At 37.5% G+C, this 21,123-nt stretch overlaps 1 long non-coding RNA gene and 1 pseudogene across 6 annotated transcripts in view; one reads left to right on the top strand and one right to left on the bottom strand.

Moving 5' to 3' along the window:
* Positions 1-21,123, top strand: part of LOC141577554 (uncharacterized) — a 732,371-nt gene that overhangs the window by 543,075 nt on the left and 168,173 nt on the right. The gene's annotated exons all lie outside the window — the stretch shown is intronic.
* On the bottom strand, positions 4,175-4,840 carry LOC141577390 (large ribosomal subunit protein eL29-like; annotated as a pseudogene).

Genomic DNA, 21,123 nt, shown 5'->3' on the forward strand with positions numbered 1-21,123 from the left:
AACCCTACAGCATGAGGAATGTCCCCCTTCATCTATAGCCTCACACCCTGCTTCTCCTTAAGTCTCATTCAGCATCTTGTCTGTAAACCTTGATTTAAGACTCAGTTTCCTGGACTCCACATTCCATCTACTGAATCAGTCTTTAGGGATGAATCCAGTGAATCTGGAATTTTATCAGGATTCTAAGTAAGTGTTACGTACATTACAGCTTGACGACCACAGCTCTAGGGAGAAATGATTGCACATAATTTTCTACATGTTTTACCCAGCTGTTAATCTTTAACTGTATGATGAAAATAACACAAAATGCATTTTTGTTTTCCCTCAAATTGAAAATAATACATTGTCACTTCACACTCCTTACAGTTATTACAAGTTATTTTTGGTAGCACATAATTAGTTCATTAGTAAAATCATTTATATAAAACTCAAGTGTGAAAAGATGCATTTTATGTAACGTATGATTCAGTGTTAGATTCATGAACATGAACTAACACTTTTAACGAACAAAGAAGACTCATAGCCATGGACGCAGGGGAGAGGTTTTAGACTGAGAGGATGAAGGAGATGATATCAGGTATTTCTTACCATATCATCAGAAAAAGTTTGTTTTTTTTTTTTTTAAATCTTATGAAAGGTGCTGGGGCAAGGGGCAGGGGAAGATAATACAGTTATATAAACCAAAGGCATCCCAATTGGTTTATCAGTTTCCTTAGATGAAAACAAATAGTCTTGCCATTTTCAAACTTGGTGTAAACATAAAATTAGTTATAGTGAGTAAATTGAATATGAAAAATATATTGGTTTCATATTATGGTTAGATAAGGAAATGAAAAAGACATGGAGGTAACAAGCAGGAAGGGGCAGCCACAGAGGCAGAAAATAAGAGGGCAGAGGTAGGGAGGGTTGTGTGTTGGCAAGGGGGGGAAGGCAAGCATTTTCTGATGCTGATCATTGCTGCACAGTGTTTGTGCCCTTCTTTGTAGCAGATCCTGGGTGTTACTTGAATACTCAATATTCTCACCTAAATGACAGCATTTCTTCCCAAACTCCCTTGAATTTAGATGCAAAGTTGAGGCAACATTTGAGCCAATATAGCATAAGGAAACCACACGAGGTGGCTGGTGGAGTTTCCCTAGTTGGGAGATGCACCCTTGATTCTTCCAGTCTTCCTCTATCTTGATGCCTGAGATTGGATGTGGTGGACAGATCTCCAGAAGGTCTCTCATACCATGACCTGTACTTGAGCACAGACACCAAAGCAAGGGTGTGGCAGCAGAATTAAATAAGAACTCCACCTCTTTGTTGTTGGTGCTCACGCCAACATTGTACTGCCCACATCAGGGATTATTATGTGGGAAATTCTGTCTTCATTTGGCTTCTGTTGCTTTTGTGGTGTGTTAGCTATTTGAAGCTGAAACAATCTGAGCTGAACAAAAGGTAGACACCAAAGAGAATAAATGCACAAATTTCACTTATTTTTTTCCAAGGTTTTATAAGGATATTGCCACTGACCTTATTACAACCAAACTCCAAGCACTGACTTTGGATTTGAGCTCAGTTGTTTGGCAATTTTAGCCATAGAAGGGAAGACATCATACAGACTCATATTCAGAGAGAGCTATTTGACTTTGAAGAGTCTGTGAAAAGACCTGAAGAAGGGTGGCACACTAGAGTTTCTGCTGTCTAATTTAGTCCTTCTATTTAATATCATTAACAGCATTCTTGGTCAATAACTTTAATTCCCCCAACAGACCACTGCTGACTCCCACCCAGTACCCAGTTGCCCGAGGACCCCAGAAGAAGCCCCATTGGTTATGGATCCGGCTTCTCTTCATTACAGTTTTCAAGCAACTGCTTTATAGTTTCCCCCTGCGAGTCTGAGCATTATCTCTCACATTCTGAAAGCGCTGTTTCAGGAAAACGCAATGAGGGCAGACCCCAAAATAATGCATCAAGGCCCTCAGCCCTAATAGCTATGCTAATATGTACACTTGTGAATGAGCTGCGTGAACTTTTTATTGATAGAGACGATAGAGGTGCCCATATTTGGCATATGAGGAAATGACTTACAGTCAGAGTGTTAGATTTCCCCCAGAGTAAAGGGAAAGGCTCCAGCACAAGCTGTTCATTCTTTGTGTAATTGCAATATTTGTTTTGTTTTATATGCTTCTGTGTAGACTTAAACTTAATTATTTCATAGTTATGTAATGATATTTTGCTTCTGGTGTATCTACTAATTTCTGCAAGTCAGCTAATAGGATTACCAGATGTAATTAAAGATAGTGATGGACAAATATTTTGGCACTGTAGCCCTAGTACTAAACACATTTACTAGACAATATAATTGGAAATACATTTTCAACAAATTAGGAAACAGATTAAAATGACAAGAGATAGCCGAGTACAAAACTCATATAAACTCATAAAAGAGCCACACTAGAAATGTGAGTATCATCCAGATGGAAATCAAATGTGTAGAGTGGTCTTATTCAAAATTAACACAAGAAAAAACAATCATCAATATGTTTCCTGTGATTTAAAGTAATATAAAATAGTTCATTTATTCGCTAAATTATGTCTAAAATCCAAAAATGGGGAGACTTAAATACTGGAGCATTCCACTAAGCACAAGGGATTGAATCCTGCTTTTACTTTACTTCCTCCCGACCCTTACTAAAATGACTGCATTAAGCAAATATATGCACCGAGACTAACAGAGTGAGACAGGGAGTGACTACAGCATATTTGCGGAAGTGGGGAAACAGATGAGTGTCCGGTGATTTAAATGAAATCTGAACAAGTGGTCAGGAAAGTGCAGAAGAGAGGAGATTCAGATCCCTAACCATGGAAAGGCTCAGATATAGGAGGCAACGGGGATCTTCTCAAGTGGAGTCCAGGTAAAGAGGATTCTTTAAAGATTTGTATAGGATGCTGTTAGTTAGCTGATCCCTTTTCACATCTGGTTTACCTGGCAGCTTTTCATTAAAAAATGTCTTGTAGTTTTACTTAACATCTCAAGCTGTAATATTTTCATTTATAATTGTAAATATAAATACAAATGTTAAATTAAAAGACATAAACAGTCCTTATGTGATGACCTGTTAAGGCTGTCATGGCTTTGCTGTTTGGAGTGTTCCATCTTATCAGCTACTTCCTAACATCACTTTGGTCAGAGAAGTCAGGGCAAGGAGGCAGGGAACACTGTCTCCAGAGGAGAGTAGGAGATAAGGACATACCAATAAAGGTTTCATACTTTCTAGTTTACCTTGGTCCTGCTTAGGACACTTACTTATTTATTACTTAGTGGTGAGAGACCAAACATAATCCACTAAATTAAAAATAACAAGCCATTGTTAAATTAAGAAAGATTGCACAATGCCAGAAAACACTGAATCTCTCTAAAAACATAAATATATATATATAAGAATTATCATATGAGGTAAGATGCTTTTCTTTTATTTGACCATTGCACACTATATAAAGTGACCCAAAGTAGGACTCTGGCTTTTCCCATTACTTCAAATTATTCTACGCTATGGCAGAATAATTTACTTACTATCATCAGGGCTTTTGTTTAAAAATCATGCCCGTTCTTATGCCATCATTTTTGTGCCACCTTTCTTTGACAGACAATATTAATACTATTTCAGAGCATGATAGGAAAATCAATCCAAGAGTTATTTTTCCCCAGGATTGCCTCCAAGACTTGTCTACAAAGTTAAAAGTGTTCTCATAGACTCTCATATCTGATGTGAATGAGTGGAGAGTTTAATGAAGTCAAACGAACCTGCAGAAATCTTTTAAGATAAAACTCTGTTATAGTCTAATTTTATAAAACAGAGAAAACCCATATCTTTAGTTAATACAGTCATTTTCCCTTTTTCCCCACGTACACATGTGTACACATGTCAATGTAAGTAAATGCCTCTCTCTCATCCCCCTATCTATGTATAATTACATGTGCAAAGAACTGAATTGACATGACAATAGATATTGTAAAAACCAGAGTGGTGTTATTACTTGACATTTTTTCACATAATTTTTAACTAAATATTAACAATAAATAGAGCATGCTTCCTAATCATCTTAGATTAATCCCCCAAAGTGAAGAGTATTCTCTAATTGAGTGTTTCCCAAAGAAATATTACATAAGGATCCCCTGGATATTTATTAAAATTGCAAATTACCAAGTCAATGTCTACAGAATTAGCATCTCTGGAAATAGAGCCCAGAACATGCACTTTTTTTTTTTCCTGCCTCAGGTTTATTTGTACAAACAGCACAGGTAGACATGAGCCCCATGCAGACAACTGCCCAGGGGTTACACTAGTCCTTACATCCTCACATCAATAGATGAAAGCCTCTACTCTGGAGCCTTTGTGGGGGCCTGGGTGCCTTTGGGAGACTGAGCCGGAGCTGGAGCTGGAGCCAGAGCTGCAGCTGTGGCCTTGGTCTGAGCCTTGGCCTTGGCCTTTGGCCAACAGAGCCTGAGACCCTTGGCAATGTGGGTACGAGCACATTTCCCGAGCTTGGGGTAAGCAATGTAGGCAAGTGGACTGAGCTTTCGGCTGCTGCCCTTTGGAATCTTGGGCTTGACCGCCTTGGGCTTTATGAGAGCCTTGATAGCCTCAGCAAGTGCATTCATGGCGTTGATGTTGTTGGCCTGCATCTTCTTCAGGCCCTTCTTCTCGTGCTTCTTGGCAAAGCACGTGTTCCTCAGGAACTTGGGGTCCACCCCATTAAGAGATTCATATCATTGTGATTCGGGCTTTTTGATGCCATTTCTGTGCCATTTTTGGGACTGGTTGTGTGTGGTGTGGTTCTTTGACTTGGCCATGCCTGTACTGGAGCCAGGAGGTCCCGAATCGCCTGGGAGTGGAAGAGAAAGAGCCAGAACATGCACTTTTAAAATGCCTGCTCAATGAAAAATTTTTACTGCCCGAGTCCTAGGTCTTCCCTGACATTTGCTATACATTTATCATTCTGAAAAAAAGATCCTATTGCCTGTTATGTGAAACATGTTAACAAGTTTAGATATCTGAGCATCAAAAACTGGGCTCAAAAATTCACTGCAGTTAGAAAGAACATGAGAACATAGAACTATAAAGCTAATCTAATCAGATGAAACCTGTATCTCCCCAGAGCGATTCTGTGTCCGAGCTGTATCACAATCTCCTGAGGGTTTTTTTTTAAACTAGATTTAGAACTTTTCCCCAAACTGTAAGACCACAACTTTTTCGAGTGTGTTCTGGTAGCCAGCAGGTAACAGTTGAGATGTTTCAAACATCTCACCTGCATAGACTGAGATTACTTTTGTCTTTAACACACCCTCTGTTTACACTTGATCAACAGGAAATTAAACAGTGAATAACAATTGGGGCTAAATAGTTTCTGTCACAGTTTTAAAGTTACTACATAAGCTACAGCCTTAATGGCTGAAGGCAGATCTTCCCTAGAGGTACAAATTTAAAGTACAAGGAACCACAGAAACCACAGGAAAAAATCACTGCTTTGATTTGCCACGGAGCTTTGAGCTCTTGCCTCTTTTGGAGAAATAGGGATTCATCCTTCAGGCTTTCTGGGTTATTTTTTTCAAACTACAATTCACTTTCAGAATCACAAATGAATGTCTGAGGGAACACAGAGTTCAAAGCTTTTTCTTAAGCAAGATATTAAGTCATGTGTCATGAGGTACCCAGTGAAACTTCAGACACAGAAGCCTGAATATATTTGCCAGAGAAATCCAGAAAAAATATTCTATCAACAAGGATAGTTTTTTTTTTTAAAAAGATGGGAAAGACCCCAGATGTTAATAATAGTTATCTATGAGTTGAAGGGACAATTAAAATTTTTTCTTCTTTATAGCATTATTTAATTGTTTCAATAAAGGTCATCCATTACCATTAAATTCAGGAAGAAAACCAAAACATAATTTTACACACTGTTTTTAATGACAAAACAGTTAAGTTTTTTCTTCAGGTCAAACAGTTGGAAAGTGAAGGGGCAGTAAAAGTTGTAAAAATTCCTCCTATACATTAGGAAGTCCCCCATGTTAATTTGGAGCTTTGGGGTTTTCAGTTTTGGTGTGTCTCTGGAAGTAAAGGGCAGCCTGGAAAGTAGCTACAATATGGGAGAATATGTTTAATTAAACTTACCTACAGCGTTTAAGAGATAATAGGACTCTATCAATGAGGCTGTTAATGACAATAATAGGGAAGAGCCAAGTAAAATTAGCTCTTCCTCTCCTCTCATCTGTGATGTTCCCAGAAAGACCAGAGGATTTTAGTGACGTTCAACACATACTCTATCTCTAGACTTAGGTAGATATAGATGTGAGCTTGGCAGTCCCATATGGCAGTCTGCTTTTTAGATACTGTTACTGAGTCCAAACTCACTCTGCTTGCTGCACAACAGGCCAGTAAACTGGTCGATGAGGTGTTGGGGCAAGGAATGATGACTTCATTCAGAAAGCCAGCAGACCGAGAAGGTGGCAGACTGATGTCCTGGAGAACCATCTTACTTCAGGCTCCTTTTATACTGAAGATGGGGGTGGTGTGGTTGATTGTTGCAGATTTCTTGTTTCTGAGATCTTTTGTTTTTGCGGCTGTCCATGTGGGTCAGGTCATGATGTTCCTATAAACCTCTCACAAGACAAATGCTATTCTCTGTTCTGCAATTTTTGATCTCTATATGAACAGAAAAGTGTTATACCCTTAAAGGTCAGAGCCTTGAGAATGGGCTTTCTTATATATTTCAGGCTATAGATAGCACTCTTTTAGAAAAGGTGCAGAGCCAGCATGACTAAGCTCAGGAAATGGCAGAGTTAGAGCTAAAGGAACAGATCTAATACGGAGTCAGCTTTGTTACTCCTTATTACAATGTTGGTGCCGCTATGAAGTCTATAGGAGGTGGGCAAGGAAACATTGTTTTATAAGGGGACAGAATTATCAGATACTGACTTACATTTGTCGACAGCAATTCTGATGAGTGGCTTTCTGCTTTTGACAACTTGGCAGCTGTCACTATAGAAAAGGACATTTGTTTATAGGGTCAGTTTGCAGGCTGTGTCCTGAGAACTGTATTTCATTAAGAAGGCTAACTCTCTTTAATTCCCCATCTGAATCACTCAGATTTGGCTAAATACAAAGTTTTCAATTTATGCTGTGAAATTTTATGCCCCTTCTTGCTCTGAGAAAAGAAACTAGGAAGCCCTTCCTGAGGGACACAGAAGTATGGACTGATGTCCGTTGCCTGGATCTCTTCCAAGTCTGTGCCCTGACTGGACACCACACTTCATGAGAGTCAGTTAAAATGGCATGATCCCCTATCCCACTGGTTGTGCTAGCTCAGCAGCCCATTCTTGTAAGCTTGGGGGTAAGTTTTCATTACTTCTAATCACTTCATCATGATTTACTACTCTGCCTCTTCTTGTGCTGCTGTCTTGTGATAAAATTCACTCAAAAATTAAAGAGGCATGACCACCTCCCAGTTCTTAATTACTGCTGCCTGGGATGTGTGTGCAGTGGCTGGACCACCGGCGGTCACCTTCCTGCTTGTGTCACTGCTGTAATGCCCTGCTGGCTTTCTGCTTCCACTCTTGTACTGTTACATTCTGCCCTCAATAAGGCAGCCAGACAGAACCCTTGGAAAAGTAGAGAAATCATTTCCTTCTTTGAAAAACTCTCCAGAAACCCCCTTACTCTTTCAGGAGTAAAAGCTGAAGTCCTTTCAATGGTCTACAGGTCACCACAATTTGGACTCCCTTCAAATTCTGATCTCATCTTCAATTACTGTCCTCTTGCCTTTCACCATATTTATTCTCCTCCAATACATGAGCCTCTTTCTTTGTTCAAACAGTTCATATGTGCTCCAGCCATGGACTTATTCTTCCCTCTACCTGCGACATTCTTCTTCAAGACGCCCAAATTCTCACCTCCCTCACAGCCTTTAAATTTTGCACAATTGTCCATGGCTCACAGAGAACTTCTTTATCATCTTGTTTAAAATTTCTGCCCCCATCATTCTGTATCCTTCCTTCCTTGTTTTATTTTTCTTCATGGAACTTTCCGTCTTCCAACGTATTATGAAATGTATTGATTTTGTTTAAGGTTTACTCCATGACTGGAATATAAACTTTGTGTTGGTGGGTTTTTGATCTTTAAAAAAAAAAAACAATACTATATGCCCTACTATATATATATATATATACATAATCAATACTATAAGCCTGGAACACGGCTCAACTCCAAGGGTTCATGTTGATTTGCCTAGTGTAGTTGCACAGGGACCCAAACTCGGAGGGGCCCCCATGCTTGGGGTTTAAGACTCTGCAGTTGCCATCTTGAAATGTAATTCCTGAATGCAACTTTGAATAATTTCCTCTTTGTACTTGTATCATAAGTGAAGTCCAGTTAGACAGTAGACTCTGTGCCTGGGGCTTGGAGCATGAGCTCCAAGGGGCTATCTCCTGCCACCTCTCTGCCTTCTCTAACAGGGTCTCAGCTATCTGCTCCCCTAACCTTGAGGTCCCCAATTCTGCCTAGTTGTCCCCTGTTGGCCCCTGCCCCTGGCGTCTTGGGCAGATCACGGTGATGGCAGTTTCTGCCTTGGACTGGCATCATCACAGTGCACCTGGTGGGGGACTTGGTGGAGCTGAGCCTCATCTTCTACCCCATCAGATACAGAGAGTGACTCAGTATTACAGGCTTTACATTTAAACATCTCCGTTTTGTAACTATCAACATTTCCTTCCTATTTGTACTGAATTATATTATGAACTAGTCATTCTTCCCCTGGATTCTGGGGTGGTCTCACTGGTCTCTGGCCAGTTCTCTTTCTTCTTCCCAAGCTTCAGGGTCAGGCTTGCTTGCTCCCAGCTAGGCCTGTGGCTGTCCGTCTCTCTCAGAGTGTTCTCAGATACCTTTGTTTTGCAGCAGTGTATGTCATATGCCAGATTCTCTTTATGGGAATAATAATTCACTGAGTTTTAAAGGAAAGTAATTATGGATTGGAAGGAAACTGTGGATAGTGTCCCTACCACCGGCTTTCAAAAGTATGTCAGCTTTCAAAAAATATGTTTACATTTTTAAGAATGTATTTGATTCAAATAGTGTATTTCTAAATTATCATTGGTATGATAACTAGCTCCATCCAGCTACTGCAGAAAATAGTAACTTTTAATGTTGCAGTATAGATGTCAACATTTCTTAATCAAAATCCAAGGAAGCCTAGTCAAATTTGCAGAACATGGAAGCATTTTCCTAAGATGCCTCCTTTTAAGGAAAAGTTGTGTGCATGCAAGTTGTCCTGCCGGCTTTGTCCTGCCCTGCTCAACGTGTCTGGATCCAGATATCCCAGGGGTGGGCCATGCTATAATGAGACAATAAATAAATTTTACTTTAAGAATTAAAGGCAAATTATTATGTTGTTTCATGTTAATCCCTTTTCTCTAGAGGTCTTTTCGGGACAGCAAAATTTGTTGGTACTTCACATCTGACTCCGCGTGAGGAAAGAAGTGCACATGAGCACGGGTGGGGAATTTGGAAAATATAAGGGAATAAGAAGGCAGAATGGAAAAGAAAAGCCTTTACATGAGGAATAATGAGAGAAAAAGGCTGTCAATGAGCATCAGTGCATCCCACCAGATAACAAGATTCCTGACTTCTTAGCCATCGTCTGTGTTATAGGCAAAAGGTGAAATATAGATTAAATTGCCAAACTAGCTCCTAAATAGAATTTCTAATGCTTCTACTTTTCTTTAAATAATTATCTTATTACTTAAAAATTTACATCTCACATAATTTATTAACATAAATCATTTTCTTTTTATCTGAGATGAACAATTGAATTCTTTCAGTGTTTTGATTCAATGTGGCTCCCATGAAATAAATTTAATCATTCGATAAGTAAAATTATAAAATATTTAAAAAAGCAAATAGGGTTTCTTTCAAGTACTCCTAGGAATCATTAAAAAAAATATTCATTTGCTAACCAGTTAGTCATCAAAATTTATTTAACCATCATTTTGGTTAGAGTTCTCTAAAGATGATAGAGAATGAACATACTTTGAAGATATGATAACTCTCACAAAGTTACAAACAGAAATATGAGAATAATAACAACTGATGTATGTAAGCAGAGCGACTCAAAAGTGCCAGATAAGATAACGGAAGAGTGACAATTAGCAGGTGTTCACTGGCCTCTGCGTGTGAGGCAGGGGGTGTAAAGGTGAGTGAGAAGCACAGGATTCCGGGCTCTGGAGCGAGTGGAAGGCAATGGAATGGTTACACTGGAACCTGTAGTGGGAGTATCTCTCCCACATATTCTGGGACAAACGAGAGAAAAGTGGCGAATGGAATTAATATTTCATTTACTGAGTGTAAAAATCTTGCAATAATACTAACTAATGTTTATAGATTATTTGGGGGGGCAGGAGCTCAGGTAAGAGCATTAGATGGACTAATTTTATTTAATCCATAGAAAATCTCATGCAATAAAGACTATCCTTAACCTCCTTTCCTAGATGTTTGCCCTGAGCCTCAGAGAGTTTAACTCCCTCTTTAAATTTACACGTTTGTTAGTGGCAAACCAATCCCAGAGGCTGTGCCCTTAACAACCACACCTTGCCGTCTGTGAGCTGGGCGTGAGAAAAATAGTGACGGAACTCAAGCCGGGAGGTAGTGACATTCTCAGGAGCACAGAACGTTTAGGAGAGGGAAATGCTAAGGACAATAACATCTACATGATTTCATGTTACGTTTTTTTCCTACTAAACCAAGGCTGCCTCCTGAGACAATCAAAATGGAAGTTTTGGAGGGTGAGCAAAAGCCAAGACGGAGTGGAGATAAGATTGACTGGGCAGCCTGGTGAGAAATCAGTGGGAGGCTGAATAATTCCTAGCTATGCAAGCTGTGTATTTTTATATTATCGTTTGACCCCTTTTCCACATTTCAATTTGCATGAATTTTTGAAGAATTAATCTAATGAAGAAGCATATTTAGTCTTTCAGAAGGAAAAAAAACCAATATTTACTTTCTATTTCACCATCCAAATGTCACAGATTCTACAGGGGCTAGAATGTAAATGAATACTTTAAGTAAATAACATTGTAAATCTTTCAAGAAATATGAATTCCTTAGATCTTTAAGGCAAATAGTGTGGTTTCCAGAATTGGTGATGTGCCCTGATACTGCACTTGGGGAGAAGTAACTCATTTTCCTCCAGGATGTTGGATGAACTTCTATTTTATGCATTAGTATTTCTGATGTTGCTCTGACACATTCACTAGAGATATTTGTTGTAGTGGTTATCAGAACATTTGAATTTGTGTATGTGTGTGTTTATGTTGCCAATCTCCTTAATTACATTTTGTAACCATTCTTGGTTAAGAAGTTTCTGAGATACAATGCTCAGTATGTTAATTATTTATATTGTTAATGATGATATTTTAAAATTATTTTCATTATTATTTCTCTTTGTTGTTTATGCTTTAGAAGGCATCTCTGAACTAAAAACTAAAACATACACATGCTCTATTCTGTTTCTTCTAATATTTAATGATAATATTTAATTTTTTAAATACTCTTATTGTATATACACACTTAGAGACAATTAACTGGAATGTAACAATAATAAGTATATTTATTGCTTGTCATTTGCTCTGTTCAAAATCTTTGTATGCATTATCTCATTTAAGCATTTTTTGGATATTAATGTTATTAGGTCTGTTTTATAAGTGACTTAGAGAGTTTAAGTAATTACCCAAAGACAAAGAGAAAGAGAATTTGAGTTAGACCCTTCTCCATAGACTTCATGCTTCCTCCTGTCATTTTCATTCCTAACGTCTTTATTGTGGTGACGTTCTTAGCTGGACTGTGTTCTTTTATATAAAATTGTACTTAAATAATTCAGAATATCAACAGAATAGCCCGCTACAATCACAGAATAATATTCAGGTAACAGAACAGCAATAATTGTATAAATCACTTCAAATGCAACTAAAAATGAAAAAAAAAAGTAATTTCTGCATATAATTCATTTGTGTTGTTCACTGTGCATCAGCAGGAAATGTGTCAGATGTCCACACATTTTCACTCCCCCATACTCTACACGGCAAAGCAAAGGGCTATGTAATAACCACCAGTCCAGAACTTTCAAACCGTATTCAGTAACATGTTAAGTGTATATATCTTAGACAGCCTTGCATTTCCATGTTTCATTTTACTTTAGGAGGAGAATGTTAAATTCTTTATAGATAGGGAAGAAAAAGGCACTGGAACCAGCTGAGTTTGTGTCATAAAGTTCATCTTCTTCCTCCTATTTCCTCACCTGTCACATCTTCCCCCTATTTTTTTTTCCTTTTATTTTTCAGCCTTGGTGGTTTCTTTAACTTCCACACCAGATTTTCCTCCAGTCTGATATGCAATGAATTTTTTTTCTTATTTTCCCTTTGTTTTACTAGCCTCTTTCTGCAGTAAGTCTCCTTGTTGTCTACAGCAGTGTTTTCAAGTTTCCTAGTTTCTTTAAAGCACAGCCATTGGCTAGGCTCAGATGCTTTCCTTTGACTTGGATGTGATGTTAAGTACAAAACAAGAAGCTGGTTGGAGAATGCTTATTGGGTGCACTGGGGTCTTTGTAATTCCCTTTTGTGTCCTGTTTTTTTGGAGGAATGTAGATTTTCACTTCTTTTTTTGTGATGGCCCTTAGCTGCTTGCATGTATTCAGTTTAAATTTTTTTTTAGCAGAATTGGTTTTCCAAAATGCATATTCTAACATTTGCCTCTTGGTTACTTAGTATCTCTTTGGCCACTTTTATCTATCTTTCTGTCTGTCTGTCTGTCTGTCTATCTACCCCTATATCCATCTATCTGTCTATCATTTATCAATCTATTTTTTGTCCAGTGACTGCCCACCTTCCATTTTCCTTGCACTGTCTCTATGAAACTCAGTTTATCGTCTAGATCATAATTTGATTAAGTGTTTCAGGAAAAAATTACAGCTGACATTCCTTTAAGCCCTTGGGTGGCTGAAAATGGCTTTCAGTTGTCTTGATATGTTAGGGAGAAATTGGATAATGAAAGAAATTGCAGGTTCATTCATTTAGTTTACTATAAAACTTTATAATTATTGTTCACTTATCTGCAAAGTTTAAGTATTCTAGAGACTAATTCTGTAATTACTATAGTCACATTTCCTTTAGTAGATAACCTTAAATCATATTAATTTTTTTTGCTCTAGTGTTTATAGGATTCCTTATTTTCAAAATATCAAGAAAACAAACAAAATTCAAGAAGACAAACACAAACCAGAAGGAGAAAAGAAAAACAAGTTATTCCACGTGTCAGTTTATCTTCTGTAAAAATAGCAAGTCTCTGTAATATCTAGATATCACAAAGAAGCCTTTCTTCAACTTAAGAGTTTTATTGCTACAATTTCCAATCTGTTTCCTATTTATTCTCTTCTTCCACACTTTTTGATCCAACTATGGCATGTGCAGTGTTGAAAATTTATAACTATTGAATTTTAAATGAATTTACATCTTTGCTCTTTGTTTAAAATTTCTCAACATTTACTTCATTATGATTTTATACGTTTTCTGTAGTATTCTTTCTCTGTTTTTGACATTAGCTACTTTAAGTTTTGTTTGTTTGTTTTTCACATTCTTTCCTCAATCCTTCAGTACATAAAGAGAAAGGGACCGGCAGGAATAGATACAGGTTTAGGAATAGAAGGAAATGGGGATAATCTAGGTCCATCCCTCTCCCTGATCTGGAGTTAAGTATTTATTTAAAATTTCTGATTATAGAAAAGCAAACAAAGAGACTGATATTTCTTTGTTTCAATAAATAGTTTTCAATAATATATTCATACTTTTCATCTTGCCTGAGCTTAATTTATTACTTTTATAGTTAAATTCTCTATGTGAATCCTTTCCACATATTCTTATATTGAGATTTTCTATGAACACATTCTTGTTTGAGAAGAAAAGTTGATCTTTTTTGGGTGTATCCTCCAAAATATTTTGCAAGATTTTCTTAGGAGAATTTGCTCTAACCAGGATACTATTTGAGTCTTCCTCTAAGATCTTAATCTGTGGAGGTGGGTGATGAAATTTCACGTGAGTTTAGTTATTGTTTCATAGGTAGGTGAGAGGAAGGATGCTAAGGCCAAGTTCAACGGCTAATTGTCTCTTCATTTCTATTCTTTTCACTTGTTGATAATCCCTCTTCCAAAGACCAACTTTAATTATCAGGGTTTTGTGGGGTTGTTTTAACCTTAGAAACTCTGCTTCTTTGCAGCTGAAATCTCTTCTAGCATTTATGAGTAGTAAATCATTTAAACAATGATTCGATATTAGAGAACATCTTGTCCTACGAATGCTCTGTGTCCCACAGAGGAAGACTTCTAAATGGGCATAAAGAGGCCTGCACTTGGGTATCATGTGAAGTTGCCCATCAGTGATGTTTTCTGTGACCTTCCCAGTACTCACAGGTGTATGTGTTAGGTAAAAGGTGTATGCAGGGAGAGGCAAGTTTTACTGGGACTCTCATGGTGCCATTTATTTTAATTTTTTTCAGCAACATCGTACTGCTACCACTGGGCAAAATTGATGAGTTAACTCAATGAATTCCTTTCCATCATTTGTTCTTTGTAGTGCCTTTAGCATAAATGCTTCAAAGAATACTGAATTATAAGATTAAGAAAACTTATTTGAGCATCTCAGAAAAAAAGCTGATTAAAATTGTCTTTCTTTTTGAAGGCCAGTGAAATAAATATGCATGCTCGTATTTGTAAGTGCTTAGAAGAATGCTAGGTTTATATTCTTCTGGTGAGAAAGAAAAAGAACCAAACCCAAAAAACTTAAAGACATATTCTCCAGAAGACAGAAAGGTGACTGAAAACCAAAGAATCAAGAATGTGTGGAGTATTTTGTTTACCTGGGAACAGGATATCAGAAAACTCTGTGCATTTCACGGCTGCACTCCTCACTCTGGTCCTGGTAAAACGTTCAATTAGGTGGGTATAATATAATTAAACAGAGATGAAACGTTTGAGCAATATAAAATATATGCTGATATATGTGTATATATATGAACAAATATATTAAATTAGTACCTGTTTTTACTGATATTTCCAGTTTTTTTTTACTGTGTGCATTCCTGCTTTTATAATCCAATATATAACATATAAGTATTTGTGTGTGTATGTGGAGCCTAACTACATAAAATTTATAAATAAAAACAGTTGAAAAAATGTCAAATACAGTTCAGTTGGGAAGTGGAAGTGTAGGTTTTTCTTTTTTTAAGTTTTATCTTTTTAGAGGTTTTTTAAATAATAAATGTATACTACTTTTATACTAAAAAAGTACATTATTTTTAAATGAAGGAATTATAGCTTCTAAATTCATGTTTTACCACTTCATTCCTTTCCTTTGCCTTGTGTGGTTTGTGAAACCATTGTTTAGAGGTTTCCTGTGGCTTTTCAGTGTAAGAAAATTGTGGACAGATTTATGAGGTCTCATAATGGAAGAGGCTAACAGCAGTTACATGACATTTGATTAGTGGTTCCTGATTGAGAGTCTCTCAACTAAAAAATCTGTAAAATATAGGGAAGGTTGGGGAAGAGATATGTTTTAAAATATTTTCAGAATTGGAGAGTAATTTTCACTGACTCTTATCCTGATGCTTTTGGTCTAAGTCAAATAGCTGCTACTCTGCCCAAGTTTTACCTCATTGATGCAGGTGAACACGTGAGGACTTAAATAATGAAGGTAAGGAAGTTGATGCTTCCCCACTTCAGCCCTTGAATCAGACAGCCAGTTTCCTTCATCTGCATCACAGTAGAATTCACAGACTCCAGAGAACTGAATTAAAAAAAGAGAACACACAATTACCAAAAATATGGACTTTCCCCCTTTTCTTTTTTCCTTCTTTCTTTTTTTTTTTCTTTTTTCTTTGTCATTTCTGCATTGGACAAGGTTTTTCTAAGTATGGGTGAAAATGAAATAAAGAACCAGCCCAGGAAAATTAAATAAGCTCAATTCAAGTAAACCAAACAAAACATTATCTTCATGCTGAAAATCAGTCATGAAGTCATGTTTATATATGTGTGTGTGCAGCCATACGTGTATGACAGAAGCTTGCAGAACAAATGAATGAGAACATCATGCAGAATTCTTCAAGAGAAAGGTGAAGCTACTGAAAACTAATCTTAGATGGAGAACTTAGAAAACTCTGACATACTCAATAAAATTTAAAGAAGAAATGAACTAATGCAAAAATAATAGGACCCCTGTAAATAGTATAAAGACCCAGGGAACAGACAAATTTGAAATATCATACAACAAATTCAGATTAAAAGAGATATAACCCTTTTTTAATTAAAAAAATTAAAAAGACAGGAAAAAAAGAAATTAGCTTCTTTCTATCAAGATTTTCAAGTCAAGTGGAGAGCCAAAGATTTCTATGTTCTAAAACTTCAGCATTCCATGTAGCCTGGCATCAAAAAGTCTGCACAGGTAAAGATTGTTCATCATTCTGTGATTATGTACTTCCTGCATTTTGCAGTGTTAATCTATCCTTTCTCTTAGGAATAGAAGATGATAATAAATAGCAGTTTTGTGGTTTAAACCCCTTTAAAAGAAAGATACATGGGTGATATTTGGGAGAAATCTAAGAATGCTTAATCTAATTTTTGAAAAACATGATATTAATTTATGTGAGTTAAAATCCTTCAAAGTTGATTGACATTTGACAAGATGGTAATATTAAGAGAAATACGTAAAACACTCTTAAACACTTGAGAAGTGTGGCAAAAGCAATATTTTTAAGACTGCATTATCCAGTAATTCAACAGTTAGAAATATAGTTTAAGGAAATAATAAAAAATTCTTATGAAAGTTTGTGCACAAACATGTTCATGACATTTCTGATTATAATTTAAACTTTGGAGATATGCCAAATTTCCAGAATTAGTAAAGAAAATGATGCTGCATAATTATGAAATAATATAGGGAGTATTAAACCATGTTTTCAAATAATTTTATTTTTGTGGGGAAATATTTGCTATAACATAATGTTAAAATGAAAAAAGAGATCCCTAAACCATGTATTCAAATATTTCTGATTTTGCAAATGTAGATACATGTGTGGTATTTGACAGTAACTTTCATATCTAGAAAAGATTTACCTCTGTGTGGCTGAGCAAGGGTAAGCAGGGACCTTTTTATATAATGAATAGCTTCAAACATTTTACTGAGTCAGAAATACACAAACTCAAAGTCTATTGAATAATATCTTGAGAATATTGAATGTAGATAAGGAAAATTAAGCTAAACACAGCCAATTATAAAATGTGGGACCAACAGCTATCGTGGTGGCTTTTAAGCTGTCAGTTTAGGTCAATTGCAAATGGATTTACTAGACTTCCCTTCCATAACCTGAATCCGGGTGAAAGTTGGGAAATTTGCCCAAGACCTACAATGTGGTAGTAAGGCAGAGATCATGTGGTCTCACATTGGTCAGTGCAGCGTTAGACAATGCTGTGGCTCACATACGTGGTGCTGATGTGCTGGCAAGGGGCAGCGGCTGGACCCGCACCTCCTGCATCTCCTGAGAGTCTCTTCCTTCAGTTCTGTGAAAACCTGAGCCCCGTTTCCATATAATTGCGTGATGGAGTGCACCAACTTTTCTGCCGGTCACTTGTATCATCCAAGTTGAAGACCTGGAGGCAACTAGAGATCAATGTGTGTTCCAGAGAAAGACAGATGCAGGATTAAGTTCATTCTCATGGGTTCCCTCATCCTCATGGGTTCTATTTTGCCCTTGATGTCTCTCACCCCATGGCCATCTTTCCTTCCCGACTGCCATCCCTGCTGACCTCTGACCTTGCACCAGACTCAGACGCAACAGACTGCCACCAAATACTTAATGAGCTCCCATGACAGTGAAAGGTCTAACCCACTCCTATGATCTACTGGATCACACTTAGTAGTTCTGTGTCTCTGCGTGAACCCCAGCGAATACCACTAAAGCCATTTAGCCATGCTTAATCCTTCCATGTATCAGTATGAATACTTATCACGTTGACTATGCTGATCCGTTATTCTGAATGGCATAATGTACATGTGTTCACTTAGCAAAAGTAAATTACAACCACCCTGTTGTATTACATCCCTGTAGAGGACTTGGTGTAGAAAAGCCACTGTTATGTAAAGAGTATAAAAAACCTTTCTGAAAAGTAATACTGAAATGATAAAAAGTAACTTCTACCATTGCTTCCTCCCTACCAGTCTTTTCTCTTATCTGCCCATAAACATCTATGACCTTAGGGAACATTTCCTGTCTCTTCTGACATACTCTAAGGGTTAGGAACACTTATCCGCAGCAGGCTGAAAAAGTGGTTTCTGATGTCAGTTCTGTTACTTTCCCCCCTTTGGCTGGGGAAACTATTCCTGGGACCCACTGATGTTCTGTTTGAAGACTGACCTAGATACATTCATCTTCATTGCTAACTTGATACCACTTCCTGAGGAGTTGGAAGCCTCTGCTCTCATGACTTGGATTTTATTTGGGCAAACACTGTCCTGGAGGGAATATTAACCAAATGCATCTGTTTCCTTCTGATGTTCAGGAGTTTCCTGAAAAATCTGAATTGCAGGAGGGCAAGAGTTGAAAGCTGTTTTTCTATCTACACATTTCTCTTCATTCTTCTCTCTGCTGGGAAAATTCTTTGACTCTCTGGAGGTGGCAGGAAGAAGAGAAGGAGATTTCTGGACACATAATATGTCTTTCTGGATATGTGATTAATTTTGCTGGCAGACAATGTACTTTGGATAAGTAGATTTGATTTAGACACAGGTCCGTAAGTGGTTAAGAACTAGAAAGTCTTGAATACATAATGCAAGATGAATGGTCAAGGAAGGGAGTCAGTAACAATCTTGTGTTGGAAGACACAAAATTATTCATTTATTTAAAAAAAATCAGAATAAGCAAAACATGCATGTAAAAATCATGGTTGATCATCCATTTCTGTAGGAATCTGAAAAATCTGAAGTGTCAGCTTTTAGGATAGCTGAGCAATGGCAGAGTTTGCCTTTCTATTCATAACAACAAAGCCTTGCATCATCTTTGGTTTGTTCCCAATTTTATTAGCAGACCTCATGACAGTGCTACCCCAATCGAATCGAAAACATTGAAGTAGTAGTAAATATCGGTGAGATTCCATCCCATGTAAAGTCAGAAAAATGCTCTGTTACTGGAAACCTCTTGATACGGTAGGTAGTTTAGCCCTGAAGAATCACATGGACATTTTTATTTGACAAGAGAGAACACAGTGGTAAATATGATCCTTTAAGTGTGAAACATGCTTCAATTAGGATACTCCAATAGATTTAATCATGAAAAAAAGCCAAGCTTCTAGTTAAAGGACAGAGGTCATTTTATTATGAGTATTGCAAAGGTTTAATCACAGCTAAAATATATACAGTTGATTCTCATTATTTGCAGGAATTATGTTCTATAAAGTCACCATGAACACTGAATATATGAAAACTGAGCTATTGCTCCAAGGGGAAATACAAGGTTACAAATTCCTGCAAACCTGTGGTCACGAAGTTTTTCAATTGAAGCACCACTGATATATACACATTTGGTTGCCAACATCCTTGTGAAACAAAGTTGATCTCCTCTTCCACGTAACTCTCCTGTATAACACTCAGCAGGTATTATTTAAAAAAAAAATTGTAGCCTCTTTATCTGCAGAACCTGCCTCACCTGCAAGTTTAACATCTTTCACACCTTACTACCTTTTGAAACACGAGAGTCAGTCAGCCCTCCTAGGGAAGGGTTTAACATTTTCCTGAGCCTCAGTGATGTGACCTTGAGTTCCTTTGACTTTCAGCCTCTACAGTGTTATCCAAATATACTTTAAAAAATTCAGTTATTGTCTCATGAATCTACAAATTTAGCTGCTTTCCCCTATTCTCTGTAGCTGTATCATGCACTGTAGATGTTACTTTACCACTTTTGGGGGACAGCTTCACATACAGATTAGTGAGATTCCTCCTCCATTTTCTGGATGTACCTTACTGTTTATTCATTAGCCTTGAACTCACCGCATTACAACTCATGCCTGAACACAGTGTCTCCGTCAGGCACCTCGCTGCCTGGTTGCACTTAGGAACACTAGACAGGCCTTTAGCGCGATGCTTGGAGTCCATTGCAAAGAGCACAATCACCAATCAAAAGTGCAAAAATGCAAAACAACGTGGCATTAAAAAGAGCCCCTCTGCAAAGGACATTTGTTTACAGCAGAAGAACCGAAGCAAGAAGGCAGAGAGTGTCACCTTGTCAAACCTTGGCTGGAAACATTTATGTAGGGCAACACGTTTTTTGCCACTCTTCATAGATCCACGAGTGACCATGATGGCTCTGCAGGTATCGATTTTGGGGTTACTAATACATTTTAGCTATTAGGGGACTTCACAACTATGGAATCTGAAGACAATGAGGACTGACCATGAATGATAATGATCCAATTGAAGAGACAACCTTGGGGAGCGTGCTTAACGGACTGTGAAACAAAGTTAGGTTTCTGCTGGCAGTCTTCTCCCCTATTGGAGGTTGGAATTTTATTTTCTGAGTTTTGTTTTCTTATGAGTGTATTATGGAAGATAGAGCAGTTTTGTTAGTGCGGAACTGAACCAGGACTTTTTTTCCCCTAAGATTGATTGAAATGAAAAATGAATTACTTTTGCCTCTGGGGCTTTTAAATTTCATGTTTTGAGGTGTTTATTATTCCCTGTACACTTTGTGTAACCCTTGGTAACTGAGCAGTTCGCTTAACACTTGCATCTGGAGAAATTATTCATTGATTCAGGCGTTCTGCAAAGACATTCAAGCATAGGCAGCTTTTCTTAAGGATGTCAACCAGAATGGAGGAGTAGGGAGTTCCAGAGCTCTGCTTCTCCTTGTAAGCTGTCAACGAGCTGGCAAGATTGTCCAAATCAACTTTTGCAGAGCTCTGGAATCTAATCAGACATTTGCAATGACCAGAGGAAAGCTTATTGAAGAAACAGGCTGTTGCTTCACACTAAGAATGCCCAGTGGTATTTTACATTTC

Source organism: Camelus bactrianus, chromosome 4 (assembly GCF_048773025.1).
Source record: "Camelus bactrianus isolate YW-2024 breed Bactrian camel chromosome 4, ASM4877302v1, whole genome shotgun sequence".
Lineage (NCBI taxonomy): Eukaryota > Metazoa > Chordata > Mammalia > Artiodactyla > Camelidae > Camelus > Camelus bactrianus.